Genomic DNA, 15,052 nt, shown 5'->3' on the forward strand with positions numbered 1-15,052 from the left:
GGAGTGGGGAGAATGTGGGACTCGCTCCCACGGGGAGTGGGGAGAATGTAGGACTCGCTCCCACGGGGAGTGGGGAGAATGTGGGACTCGCTCCCACGGGGAGTGGGGAGAATGTAGGACTCGCTCCCACGGGGAGTGGTTGATGTGAATCGTGTCGATTTGTTTTAGGATGGAGGGCGGGTAGCTGGATAGGAGATGGGCGACGGGGAGGCTGGTGTGGGGTAGGAGCACCGGCACAGAGTAGAGGGGCCGAATGAACTGTTCCTGTCTCTCAACAGGTGGAGAGGATGACGGTGACATTCGGAGGTGAGAGAGACAAGCAGAAGCAGGCAGGGGGGAAAGCCGAGACCGTATCTCGGCTCCCTGACCTGCAGGTGATCAGGGAGATCGATCCCTTGTGCCAGGGGCAGGCTCTACGGGCAGCCAGCAAGAGGAAAAAGCGGCTGCAGAAGAGGGCAGGTGCGTAATCAGGTTCTACCAAGTGTTGGTACCCCTTTCTGAGCGCGTGCCTCTATCTCTGTGCATGCTTATTTGAATGCACGCCTCTCTATCTGCCCGTGCGCCCCAGTCTGTGCATGTCCAGACCTGTGCGTACCTCTCTGTCTGTACGTGGGCACACCCGCCTCTCTGTCTGTCCGTGCGCACACCCGCCTCTCTGTCTGTCCGTGCGCACACCCGCCTCTCTGTCTGTACGTGGGCACACCCGCCTCTCTGTCTGTCCGTGCGCACACCCGCCTCTCTGTCTGTACGTGTGCACACCCGCCTCTCTGTCTGTACGTGTGCACACCCACCTCTCTGTCCGTACGTGTGCACACCCGCCTCTCTGTCTGTACGTGTGCACACCCGCCTCTCTGTCTGTACGTGTGCACACCCGCCTCTCTGTCTGTACGTGTGCACACCCACCTCTCTGTCTGTACGTGTGCACACCCGCCTCTCTGTCTGTACGTGTGCACAGCCGCCTCTCTTGTCTGTACGTGCGCACATCCGCCTCTCTGCCTGTACGTGTGCACACCCACCTCTCTGTCTGTCCGTGTGCACACCCGCCTCTCTGTCTGTACGTGTGCACACCCGCCTCTCTGTCTGTACGTGTGCACACCCGCCTCTCTGTCTGTACGTGTGCACACCCACCTCTCTGTCTGTACGTGTGCACACCCACCTCTCTGTCTGTACGTGTGCACACCCGCCTCTCTGTCTGTACGTGTGCACACCCGTCTCTCTGTCTGTACGTGTGCACACCCGCCTCTCTGTCTGTACGTGTGCACACCCGCCTCTCTGTCTGTACGTGTGCACACCCGTCTCTCTGTCTGTACGTGTGCACACCCACCTCTCTGTCTGTACGTGTGCACACCCGCCTCTCTGTCTGTACGTGTGCACACCCGCCTCTCTGTCTGTACGTGTGCACACCCACCTCTCTGTCTGTACGTGTGCACACCCGCCTCTCTGTCTGTCCGTGCGCACAGCCGCCTCTCTGTCCGTACGTGTGCACACCCGCCTCTCTGTCTGTACGTGTGCACACCCGCCTCTCTGTCTGTCCGTGTGCACTCCCACCTCTCTGTCTGTACGTGCGCACACCCACCTCTCTGTCTGTCCGTGCGCACAGCCGCCTCTCTGTCCGTACGTGTGCACACCCGCCTCTCTGTCTGTACGTGGGCACTCCCACCTCTCTGTCTGTCCGTGCGCACAGCCGCCTCTCTGTCCGTACGTGTGCACACCCACCTCTCTGTCTGTACGTGCGCACACCCACCTCTCTGTCTGTCCGTGCGCACAGCCGCCTCTCTGTCCGTACGTGTGCACACCCGCCTCTCTGTCTGTACGTGTGCACACCCGCCTCTCTGTCTGTACGTGTGCACACCCGCCTCTCTGTCTGTACGTGTGCACACCTGCCTCTCTGTCTGTACGTGTGCACACCCGCCTCTCTGTCTGTACGTGGGCACACCCGCCTCTCTGTCTGTACGTGGGCACACCCGCCTCTCTGTCTGTACGTGTGCACACCTGCCTCTCTGTCTGTACGTGTGCACACCCACCTCTCTGTCTGTACGTGGGCACACCCGCCTCTCTGTCTGTACGTGGGCACTCCCACCTCTCTGTCTGTACGTGTGCACACCCGCCTCTCTGTCCGTACGTGTGCACACCCGCCTCTCTGTCTGTACGTGTGCACACCCGCCTCTCTGTCTGTACGTGTGCACACCTGCCTCTCTGTCTGTACGTGTGCACACCCGCCTCTCTGTCTGTCCGTGGGCACACCCGCCTCTCTGTCTGTACGTGGGCACACCCGCCTCTCTGTCTGTACGTGTGCACACCCGCCTCTCTGTCTGTACGTGGGCACACCCACCTCTCTGTCCGTACGTGGGCACACCCGCCTCTCTGTCCGTACGTGTGCACACCCGCCTCTCTGTCTGTACGTGTGCACACCCACCTCTCTGTCTGTACGTGCGCACACCCGCCTCTCTGTCCATACGTGGGCACACCCGCCTCTCTGTCCGTACGTGCGCACACCCGTCTCTCTGTCTGTACGTGTGCACACCCGCCTCTCTGTCTGTACGTGTGCACACCCGCCTCTCTGTCTGTACGTGTGCACACCCACCTCTCTGTCTGTACGTGGGCACACCCGCCTCTCTGTCCGTACGTGTGCACACCCGCCTCTCTGTCCGTACGTGGGCACACCCGCCTCTCTGTCCGTACGTGGGCACACCCGCCTCTCTGTCCGTACGTGCGCACACCCGTCTCTCTGTCTGTACATGGGCACACCCGCCTCTCTGTCCGTACGTGCGCACACCCGTCTCTCTGTCTGTACGTGTGCTCACCCGCCTCTCTGTCCGTACGTGCGCACACCCGCCTCTCTGTCTGTACGTGTGCACACCCACCTCTCTGTCCGTCCGTGCGCACACCCGCCTCTCTGTCCGTACGTGCGCACACCCGCCTCTCTGTCTGTACGTGTGCACACCCACCTCTCTGTCTGTACGTGTGCACACCCGCGTCTCTGTCCGTACGTGTGCACACCCGCCTCTCTGTCTGTACGTGTGCACACCCACCTCTCTGTCTGTACGTGTGCACACCCGCGTCTCTGTCCGTACGTGTGCACACCCGCCTCTCTGTCCGTACGTGTGCACACCCGCCTCTCTGTCTGTACGTGTGCACACCCACCTCTCTGTCTGTACGTGTGCACACCCACCTCTCTGTCTGTACGTGTGCACACCCACCTCTCTGTCTGTCCGTGCGCACACCCGCCTCTCTGTCTGTACGTGTGCACACCCGCCTCTCTGTCTGTACGTGTGCACAGCCGCCTCTCTGTCTGTCCGTGTGCACACCCGCCTCTCTGTCTGTACGTGTGCACACCCGCCTCTCTGTCTGTACGTGTGCACACCCGCCTCTCTGTCTGTACGTGTGCACAGCCGCCTCTCTGTCTGTCCGTGTGCACACCCGCCTCTCTGTCTGTACGTGTGCACACCCGCCTCTCTGTCTGTACGTGTGCACACCCGCCTCTCTGTCTGTCCGTGTGCACACCCACCTCTCTGTCTGTCCGTGTGCACACCCGCCTCTCTGTCTGTACGTGTGCACAGCCGCCTCTCTGTCTGTACGTGTGCTCACCTGCCTCTCTGTCCGTACGTGTGCACACCCGCCTCTCTGTCTGTACGTGAGCACACCCGCCTCTCTGTCTGTACGTGGGCACACCTGCCTCTCTGTCCGTACGTGGGCACACCCGCCTCTCTGTCTGTACGTGTGCACACCCGCCTCTCTGTCTGTACGTGTGCACACCTGCCTCTCTGTCTGTACGTGTGCACACCCGCCTCTCTGTCTGTACGTGTGCACACCTGCCTCTCTGTCTGTACGTGTGCACACCCGCCTCTCTGTCTGTCCGTGAGCACACCCGCCTCTCTGTCTGTACGTGCGCACACCCGCCTCTCTGTCTGTACGTGTGCACACCCGCCTCTCTGTCTGTACGTGCGCACTCCCGCCTCTCTGTCTGTACGTGTGCACACCCGCCTCTCTGTCTGTACGTGTGCACACCCGCCTCTCTGTCTGTACGTGTGCACACCCGCCTCTCTGTCTGTACGTGTGCACACCCACCTCTCTGTCTGTACGTGTGCACACCCGCCTCTCTGTCCGTACGTGTGCACACCCGCATCTCTGTCTGTACGTGTGCACACCCGCCTCTCTGTCTGTACGTGTGCACACCTGCCTCTCTGTCCGTACGTGGGCACACCCGCCTCTCTGTCTGTACGTGTGCACACCCGCCTCTCTGTCTGTACGTGTGCACACCCACCTCTCTGTCTGTACGTGTGCACACCCGCCTCTCTGTCTGTACGTGGGCACACCCACCTCTCTGTCTGTACGTGTGCACACCCACCTCTCTGTCCGTACGTGTGCACACCCGCCTCTCTGTCTGTACGTGTGCACACCCGCCTCTCTGTCTGTACGTGTGCACACCCACCTCTCTGTCCGTACGTGTGCACACCCGCCTCTCTGTCTGTCCGTGCGCACACCCACCTCTCTGTCTGTACGTGTGCACACCCGCCTCTCTGTCCGTACGTGTGCACACCCGCCTCTCTGTCTGTACGTGTGCACACCCGCCTCTCTGTCTGTACGTGTGCACACCCGCCTCTCTGTCTGTACGTGTGCACACCCGCCTCTCTGTCTGTACGTGTGCACACCCGCCTCTCTGTCTGTACGTGCGCACTCCCGCCTCTCTGTCTGTACGTGTGCACACCCGCCTCTCTGTCTGTACGTGTGCACACCCGCCTCTCTGCCTCTCTGTCTGTACGTGCGCACACCCACCTCTCTGTCTGTACGTGTGCACACCCGCCTCTCTGTCTGTACGTGTGCACACCCGCCTCTCTGTCTGTACGTGTGCACACCCGCCTCTCTGCCTCTCTGTCTGTACGTGTGCACACCCGCCTCTCTGTCCGTACGTGTGCACACCCGCATCTCTGTCTGTACGTGTGCACACCCGCCTCTCTGTCTGTACGTGTGCACACCTGCCTCTCTGTCCGTACGTGGGCACACCCGCCTCTCTGTCTGTACGTGTGCACACCCGCCTCTCTGTCTGTACGTGTGCACACCCACCTCTCTGTCTGTACGTGTGCACACCCGCCTCTCTGTCTGTACGTGTGTACACCCGCCTCTCTGTCTGTACGTGGGCACACCCACCTCTCTGTCTGTACGTGGGCACACCCACCTCTCTGTCTGTACGTGTGCACACCCGCCTCTCTGTCTGTACGTGTGCACACCCGCCTCTCTGTCTGTACGTGTGCACACCCGCCTCTCTGTCTGTACGTGTGCACACCCGCCTCTCTGTCTGTACGTGGGCACACCCACCTCTCTGTCTGTACGTGGGCACACCCACCTCTCTGTCTGTACGTGGGCACACCCACCTCTCTGTCTGTACGTGTGCACACCCGCCTCTCTGTCTGTACGTGTGCACACCCGCCTCTCTGTCTGTACGTGTGCACACCCGCCTCTCTGTCTGTACGTGTGCACACCCGCCTCTCTGTCTGTACGTGTGCACACCCGCCTCTCTGTCTGTACGTGTGCACACCCACCTCTCTGTCTGTACGTGGGCACACCCACCTCTCTGTCTGTACGTGGGCACACCCACCTCTCTGTCTGTACGTGTGCACACCCACCTCTCTGTCTGTACGTGGGCACACCCACCTCTCTGTCTGTCCGTGTGAACACCCACCTCTCTGTCTGTACGTGAGCACACCCACCTCTCTGTCTGTACGTGTGCACACCCACCTCTCTGTCTGTACGTGTGCACACCCGCCTCTCTGTCTGTACGTGTGCACACCCGCCTCTCTGTCTGTACGTGTGCACACCCACCTCTCTGTCTGTACGTGTGCACACCCGCCTCTCTGTCCGTACGTGGGCACACCCGCCTCTCTGTCTGTCCGTGTGCACACCCGCCTCTCTGTCTGTCCGTGTGCACACCCGCCTCTCTGTCCGTACGTGTGCACACCCGCCTCTCTGTCTGTCCGTGCGCACACCCGCCTCTCTGTCTGTACGTGTGCACACCCGCCTCTCTGTCCGTACGTGTGCACACCCGCCTCTCTGTCCGTACGTGTGCACACCCGCCTCTCTGTCTGTACGTGTGCACACCCGCCTCTCTGTCCGTACGTGTGCCCACCCGCCTCTCTGTCCGTACGTGTGCACACCCGCCTCTCTGTCTGTACGTGTGCACACCCACCTCTCTGTCTGTACGTGGGCACACCCGCCTCTCTGTCCGTACGTGTGCACACCCGCCTCTCTGTCCGTACGTGTGCACACCCGCCTCTCTGTCTGTACGTGTGCACACCCACCTCTCTGTCTGTACGTGGGCATACCCGCCTCCCTGTCTGTACGTGGGCACACCCGCCTCTCTGTCTGTACGTGTGCACACCTGCCTCTCTGTCCGTACGTGTGCACACCCGCCTCTCTGTCTGTACGTGTGCACACCTGCCTCTCTGTCCGTACGTGTGCACACCCGCCTCTCTGTCCGTACGTGTGCACACCTGCCTCTCTGTCCGTACGTGTGCACACCCGCCTCTCTGTCTGTACGTGAGCACACCTGCCTCTCTGTCTGTACGTGGGCACACCTGCCTCTCTGTCTGTACGTGTGCACACCCGCCTCTCTGTCTGTACGTGAGCACACCTGCCTCTCTGTCTGTACATGGGCACACCCGCCTCTCTGTCCGTACGTGGGCACACCCGCCTCTCTGTCTGTACATGTGCATACCCACCTCTCTGTCTGTACGTGAGCACACCCGCCTCTCTGTCCGTACGTGGGCACACCCGCCTCTCTGTCTGTCCGTGCGCACACCCGCCTCTCTGTCCGTACGTGTGCACACCCGCCTCTCTGTCTGTACGTGTGCACACCCGCCTCTCTGTCCGTACGTGTGCACACCCGCCTCTCTGTCTGTACGTGTGCACACCCACCTCTCTGTCTGTACGTGGGCACACCCGCCTCCCTGTCTGTACGTGGGCACACCCGCCTCTCTGTCTGTACGTGTGCACACCTGCCTCTCTGTCCGTACGTGTGCACACCCGCCTCTCTGTCTGTACGTGTGCACACCTGCCTCTCTGTCCGTACGTGTGCACACCCGCCTCCCTGTCTGTACGTGTGCACACCCGCCTCTCTGTCCGTACGTGTGCACACCCGCCTCTCTGTCTGTACGTGAGCACACCTGCCTCTCTGTCTGTACATGGGCACACCCGCCTCTCTGTCCGTACGTGGGCACACCCGCCTCTCTGTCTGTACGTGTGCACACCCGCCTCTCTGTCTGTACGTGGGCACACCTGCCTCTCTGTCTGTACGTGTGCACACCCGCCTCTCTGTCTGTACGTGAGCACACCTGCCTCTCTGTCTGTACATGGGCACACCCGCCTCTCTGTCCGTACGTGGGCACACCCGCCTCTCTGTCTGTACATGTGCACACCCGCCTCTCTGTCCGTACGTGTGCACACCCGCCTCTCTGTCTGTACGTGGGCACACCCGCCTCTCTGTCTGTACGTGGGCACACCCGCCTCTCTGTCTGTACGTGTGCACACCCACCTCTCTGTCTGTACGTGTGCACACCCACCTCTCTGTCCGTACGTGTGCACACCCGCCTCTCTGTCTGTACGTGTGCACACCCGCCTCTCTGTCTGTACGTGTGCACACCCACCTCTCTGTCCGTACGTGTGCACACCCGCCTCTCTGTCTGTACGTGTGCACACCCGCCTCTCTGTCCGTACGTGTGCACACCCGCCTCTCTGTCTGTACGTGTGCACACCCGCCTCTCTGTCTGTACGTGCGCACACCCGCCTCTCTGTCTGTACGTGAGCACACCCGCCTCTCTGTCTGTACGTGTGCACACCCACCTCTCTGTCTGTACGTGTGCACACCCGCCTCTCTGTCTGTACATGCGCACACCCGCCTCTCTGTCTGTACGTGTGCACACCCACCTCTCTGTCTGTACGTGTGCACACCCGCCTCTCTGTCTGTACGTGCGCACAGCCGCCTCTCTGTCCGTACGTGCGCACACCCGCCTCTCTGTCCGTACGTGTGCACACCCGCCTCTCTGTCCGTACGTGTGCACACCCGCCTCTCTGTCCGTACGTGTGCACACCCGCCTCTCTGTCTGTACGTGTGCACACCCGCCTCTCTGTCTGTACGTGGGCACTCCCACCTCTCTGTCTGTACGTGTGCACACCCGCCTCTCTGTCCGTACGTGTGCACACCCACCTCTCTGTCTGTACGTGTGCACACCCACCTCTCTGTCTGTACGTGGGCACTCCCACCTCTCTGTCTGTACGTGTGCACACCCGCCTCTCTGTCTGTACGTGTGCACACCCACCTCTCTGTCCGTACGTGTGCACACCCGCCTCTCTGTCTGTACGTGCGCACACCCGCCTCTCTGTCTGTACGTGTGCACACCCACCTCTCTGTCCGTACGTGTGCACACCCACCTCTCTGTCTGTACGTGCGCACACCCGCCTCTCTGTCTGTACGTGTGCACACCCGCCTCTCTGTCTGTACGTGCGCACACCCGCCTCTCTGTCTGTACATGTGCACACCCACCTCTCTGTCCGTACGTGTGCACACCCGCCTCTCTGTCTGTACGTGCGCACACCCGCCTCTCTGTCTGTACGTGTGCACACCCACCTCTCTGTCCGTACGTGTGCACACCCACCTCTCTGTCCGTACGTGCGCACACCCGCCTCTCTGTCTGTACGTGCGCACACCCGCCTCTCTGTCTGTACGTGTGCACACCCGCCTCTCTGTCTGTACGTGTGCACACCCGCCTCTCTGTCTGTACGTGTGCACACCCACCTCTCTGTCTGTACGTGTGCACACCCGCCTCTCTGTCTGTACGTGTGCACACCCGCCTCTCTGTCTGTACGTGTGCACACCCGCCTCTCTGTCTGTACGTGAGCACACCCGCCTCTCTGTCTGTACGTGTGCACACCCGCCTCTCTGTCTGTACGTGTGCACACCCGCCTCTCTGTCTGTACGTGAGCACACCCGCCTCTCTGTCTGTACGTGTGCACACCCGCCTCTCTGTCTGTACGTGTGCACACCCGCCTCTCTGTCTGTACGTGAGCACACCCGCCTCTCTGTCTGTACGTGTGCACACCCGCCTCTCTGTCTGTACGTGAGCACACCCGCCTCTCTGTCTGTACGTGAGCACACCCGCCTCTCTGTCTGTACGTGTGCACACCCGCCTCTCTGTCTGTACATGCGCACACCCGCCTCTCTGTCTGTACGTGTGCACACCCGCCTCTCTGTCTGTACGTGAGCACACCCGCCTCTCTGTCTGTACGTGTGCACACCCGCCTCTCTGTCTGTACGTGAGCACACCCGCCTCTCTGTCTGTACGTGTGCACACCCGCCTCTCTGTCTGTCCGTGTGCACTCCCACCTCTCTGTCTGTACGTGTGCACACCCACCTCTCTGTCTGTACGTGTGCACACCCACCTCTCTGTCTGTACGTGTGCACACCCGCCTCTCTGTCTGTACGTGTGCACACCCACCTCTCTGTCTGTACGTGTGCACACCCACCTCTCTGTCTGTACGTGTGCACACCCGCCTCTCTGTCTGTACGTGTGCACACCCGCCTCTCTGTCTGTACGTGTGCACACCCGTCTCTCTGTCTGTCCGTGTGCACACCCACCTCTCTGTCTGTACGTGTGCACACCCGTCTCTCTGTCTGTACGTGGGCACACCCGCCTCTCTGTCTGTACGTGTGCACACCCACCTCTCTGTCTGTACGTGTGCACACCCGTCTCTCTGTCTGTACGTGGGCACACCCACCTCTCTGTCTGTACGTGGGCACACCCGCCTCTCTGTCTGTACGTGGGCACACCCGCCTCTCTGTCTGTACGTGTGCACACCCGTCTCTCTGTCTGTACGTGCGCACACCCACCTCTCTGTCTGTCCGTGCGCACAGCCGCCTCTCTGTCCGTACGTGTGCACACCCGCCTCTCTGTCTGTACGTGTGCACACCCGTCTCTCTGTCTGTCCGTGTGCACACCCGCCTCTCTGTCTGTACATGCGCACACCCGCCTCTCTGTCCGTACGTGCGCACACCCGCCTCTCTGTCTGTACGTGTGCACACCCGCCTCTCTGTCTGTACGTGTGCACACCCACCTCTCTGTCTGTCCGTGTGCACACCCGCCTCTCTGTCTGTACATGCGCACACCCGCCTCTCTGTCCGTACGTGCGCACACCCGCCTCTCTCTCTGTCCGTGCGCACACCCGCCTCTCTGTCTGTCCGTGTGCACACCCGCCTCTCTGTCTGTACATGCGCACACCCGCCTCTCTGTCCGTACGTGTGCACACCCGCCTCTCTGTCCGTACGTGCGCACACCCGCCTCTCTCTCTGTCCGTGCGCACACCCGCCTCTCTGTCTGTCCGTGTGCACACCCGCCTCTCTGTCTGTACGTGCGCACACCCGCCTCTCTGTCCGTACGTGCGCACACCCGCCTCTCTGTCTGTACGTGTGCACACCCGCCTCTCTGTCTGTACGTGTGCACACCCACCTCTCTGTCTGTACGTGAGCACACCCGCCTCTCTGTCTGTACGTGTGCACACCCACCTCTCTGTCTGTACGTGTGCACACCCGCCTCTCTGTCTGTACGTGTGCACACCCACCTCTCTGTCTGTACGTGTGCACACCCACCTCTCTGTCTGTACGTGTGCACACCCGCCTCTCTGTCTGTACGTGTGCACACCCACCTCTCTGTCTGTACGTGTGCACACCCGCCTCTCTGTCTGTACGTGTGCACACCCGCCTCTCTGTCTGTACGTGTGCACACCCACCTCTCTGTCTGTACGTGCGCACACCCGCCTCTCTGTACGTACGTGTGCACACCCACCTCTCTGTCTGTACGTGTGCACACCCGCCTCTCTGTCTGTACGTGTGCACACCCACCTCTCTGTACGTACGTGTGCACACCCGCCTCTCTGTCTGTACGTGTGCACACCCACCTCTCTGTACGTACGTGTGCACACCCACCTCTCTGTCTGTACGTGTGCACACCCGCCTCTCTGTACGTACGTGTGCACACCCGCCTCTCTGTCTGTACGTGTGCACACCCACCTCTCTGTACGTACGTGTGCACACCCGCCTCTCTGTCTGTACGTGTGCACACCCACCTCTCTGTACGTACGTGTGCACACCCGCCTCTCTGTCTGTATGTGTGCACACCCGCCTCTCTGTCTGTACGTGTGCACACCCGCCTCTCTGTCTGTACGTGTGCACACCCGCCTCTCTGTCTGTACGTGGGCACACCCGCCTCTCTGTCTGTACGTGTGCACACCCGCCTCTCTGTCCGTACGTGTGCACACCCGCCTCTCTGTCTGTACGTGCGCACACCCACCTCTCTGTCTGTACGTGCGCACACCCGCCTCTCTGTACGTACGTGTGCACACCCACCTCTCTGTCTGTACATGTGCACACCCGCCTCTCTGTCTGTACGTGTGCACACCCGCCTCTCTGTACGTACGTGTGCACACCCACCTCTCTGTCTGTACATGTGCACACCCGCCTCTCTGTCCGTACGTGTGCACACCCACCTCTCTGTCTGTACGTGTGCACACCCGCCTCTCTGTCTGTACGTGTGCACACCCGCCTCTCTGTCTGTACGTGTGCACACCCGCCTCTCTGTCTGTACGTGTGCACACCCGCCTCTCTGTCTGTCCGTGCGCACACCCGCCTCTCTGTCCGTACGTGGGCACACCCGCCTCTCTGTCTGTACGTGCGCACTCCCGCCTCTCTGTCTGTACGTGAGCACACCCGCCTCTCTGTCTGTACGTGTGCACACCCGCCTCTCTGTCTGTACGTGCGCACTCCCGCCTCTCTGTCTGTACGTGAGCACACCCGCCTCTCTGTCTGTACGTGCGCACTCCCGCCTCTCTGTCCGTACGTGTGCACACCCGCCTCTCTGTCTGTACGTGTGCACACCCGCCTCTCTGTCTGTACGTGTGCACACCCGCCTCTCTGTCTGTACGTGTGCACACCCGCCTCTCTGTCTGTACGTGTGCACACCCGCCTCTCTGTCTGTACGTGTGCACACCCACCTCTCTGTCTGTACGTGCGCACACCCGCCTCTCTGTCCGTACGTGTGCACACCCGCCTCTCTGCCTGTACGTGTGCACACCCGCCTCTCTGTCTGTACGTGTGCACACCCGCCTCTCTGTCTGTACGTGTGCACACCCGCCTCTCTGTCTGTACGTGGGCACACCCGCCTCTCTGTCTGTACGTGGGCACACCCGCCTCTCTGTCTGTACGTGTGCACACCCGCCTCTCTGTCTGTACGTGGGCACACCCGCCTCTCTGTCTGTACGTGGGCACACCCGCCTCTCTGCCTGTACGTGTGCACACCCACCTCTCTGTCTGTACGTGTGCACACCCGTCTCTCTGTCCGTACGTGTGCACACCCGCCTCTCTGCCTGTACGTGTGCACAGCCGCCTCTCTGTCTGTCCGTGCGCACACCCGCCTCTCTGTCTGTACGTGTGCACACCCGCCTCTCTGTCTGTCCGTGCGCACACCCGTCTCTCTGTCCGTACGTGTGCACACTCACCTCTCTGTCTGTACGTGTGCACAGCCGCCTCTCTGTCTGTCCGTGTGCACACCCGCCTCTCTGTCTGTCCGTGTGCACACCCACCTCTCTGTCTGTACGTGGGCACACCCGCCTCTCTGTCCGTACGTGTGCACACCCACCTCTCTGTCCGTACGTGTGCACACCCACCTCTCTGTCTGTCCGTGTGCACACCCACCTCTCTGTCCGTACGTGTGCACACCCGCCTCTCTGTCTGTACGTGTGCACACCCGCCTCTCTGTCTGTACGTGTGCACACCCACCTCTCTGTCTGTACGTGCGCACACCCACCTCTCTGTCTGTACGTGTGCACACCCACCTCTCTGTCCGTACGTGTGCACACCCGCCTCTCTGTCTGTCCGTGCGCACACCCGTCTCTCTGTCCGTACGTGTGCACACCCGCCTCTCTGTCTGTACGTGTGCACACCCGCCTCCCTGTCTGTACGTGGGCACACCCACCTCTCTGTCTGTACGTGTGCACACCTGCCTCTCTGCCTGTACGTGTGCACAGCCGCCTCTCTGTCTGTCCGTGCGCACACCCGCCTCTCTGTCTGTACGTGTGCACACCCGCCTCTCTGCCTGTACGTGTGCACAGCCGCCTCTCTGTCTGTCCGTGCGCACACCCGCCTCTCTGTCTGTACGTGTGCACACCCGCCTCTCTGTCTGTCCGTGCGCACACCCGTCTCTCTGTCCGTACGTGTGCACACTCACCTCTCTGTCTGTACGTGTGCACAGCCGCCTCTCTGTCTGTCCGTGTGCACACCCGCCTCTCTGTCTGTCCGTGTGCACACCCACCTCTCTGTCCGTACGTGTGCACACCCACCTCTCTGTCTGTCCGTGTGCACACCCACCTCTCTGTCCGTACGTGTGCACACCCGCCTCTCTGTCTGTACGTGTGCACACCCGCCTCTCTGTCTGTACGTGTGCACAGCCGCCTCTCTGTCTGTCCGTGCGCACACCCGTCTCTCTGTCCGTACGTGTGCACACCCACCTCTCTGTCTGTACGTGTGCACACCTGCCTCTCTGCCTGTACGTGTGCACAGCCGCCTCTCTGTCTGTCCGTGCGCACACCCGCCTCTCTGTCTGTACGTGTGCACACCCGCCTCTCTGTCTGTACGTGGGCACACCCGCCTCTCTGTCTGTCCGTGTGCACACCCGCCTCTCTGTCTGTACGTGCGCACACCCGCCTCTCTGTCTGTACGTGTGCACACCCACCTCTCTGTCTGTACGTGTGCACAGCCGCCTCTCTGTCTGTACGTGTGCACACCCGCCTCTCTGTCTGTCCGTGCGCACACCCGCCTCTCTGTCCGTACGTGCGCACACCCGCCTCTCTGTCTGTACGTGTGCACACCCGTCTCTCTCTCTGTCCGTGCGCACACCCGTCTCTCTCTCTGTCCGTGCGCACACCCGCCTCTCTGACTCGCTTTCTGGGACAAACGTTTGTTAATACTTGTTTGGTCCTTGCCTTTCAGACAAACTCGCCACAAAGCTCTCCGACACTCTCACCGCTGCCATGGACCTCTCCCTCAACTGACCGCACTCGACCCAGGCGGCGGGCGCTGCAGCCTTGCTTCCTCTCTGCGCCTTCATTCCTCGCTAAACGTTTGCATCGACTCTGGGAGGGGCCCGGAATTTTCCGCAATCTATGCCCCAGGTAACGGCAACTCGATCCCACATCCCATGACGCTGGGAGGAGAGCATGAAGTCGGAATTTCCTGGAACCGGGATGCGCGGGTTCAGCCGCAACTCCGATCGGCCTCTGAACCTGGTCAGGAGGTGCAGCTGCCAGGGACTGTTTTTCATGATGAAATTATAACTTGCAATAAATATAATTTATGTTGCCTAACCGTTCACAAAGCCACAACCTGGATCTCGCGTGTGCTTTGTGTACACCTGTGATTATTTTTAATGGGGGCTGGTTTCCTTGTTGACTCTCACTCCCCCCAAGCCACGCCCGTAATATGGGGCCCCCATGTACCACCAGGGACATGCCGCACTGTCTGAGGGTCAGTGCTGAGGGAGCGCCGCACTGTCGGAGTGTCAGTGCTGAGGGAGCGCCGCACTGTCTGAGGGTCAGTGCTGTGGGAGCATCGCACTGTCGGAGGGTCAGTGCTGAGGGAGCGCCGCACTGTCGGAGGATCAGTGCTGAGGGAGCGCCGCACTGTCGGAGGGTCAGTGCTGAGGGAGCGCCGCACTGTCAGAGGGTCAGTGCTGAGGGAGCGCCGCACTGTCGGAGGGTCAGTGCTGAGGGAGCGCCGCACTGTCGGAGGGTCAGTGCTGAGGGAGCGCCGCACTGTCGGAGGGTCAGTGCTGAGGGAGCGCCGCACTGTCGGGTCAGTGCTAAGGGAGAGACCCATTGTCGGAGGGTCAGTGCTGAGGGAGCGCCACACTGTCGGAGGGTCAGTGCTGAGGGAGCGCCGCACTGTCGGAGGGTCAGTGCTGAGGGAGCGCCGCACTGTGGGAGGGTCAGTGCTGAGGGAGCGCCGCACTGTCGG

The 15,052-nt window shown here is 61.3% G+C and overlaps 1 long non-coding RNA gene across 1 annotated transcript; it reads left to right on the top strand.

The window, feature by feature from the left end:
• The first annotated feature begins 256 nt into the window (after positions 1-256).
• On the top strand, positions 257-14,421 carry LOC140407200 (uncharacterized). The gene is made up of 2 exons (XR_011939522.1): positions 257-459; positions 14,030-14,421. It is a non-coding gene; the product is annotated as an uncharacterized lncRNA (long non-coding RNA).
• Positions 14,422-15,052: the final 631 nt, after the last annotated feature.

This window comes from Scyliorhinus torazame, unplaced genomic scaffold (assembly GCF_047496885.1).
Source record: "Scyliorhinus torazame isolate Kashiwa2021f unplaced genomic scaffold, sScyTor2.1 scaffold_1326, whole genome shotgun sequence".
Classification (NCBI taxonomy): Eukaryota; Metazoa; Chordata; class Chondrichthyes; order Carcharhiniformes; family Scyliorhinidae; genus Scyliorhinus; species Scyliorhinus torazame.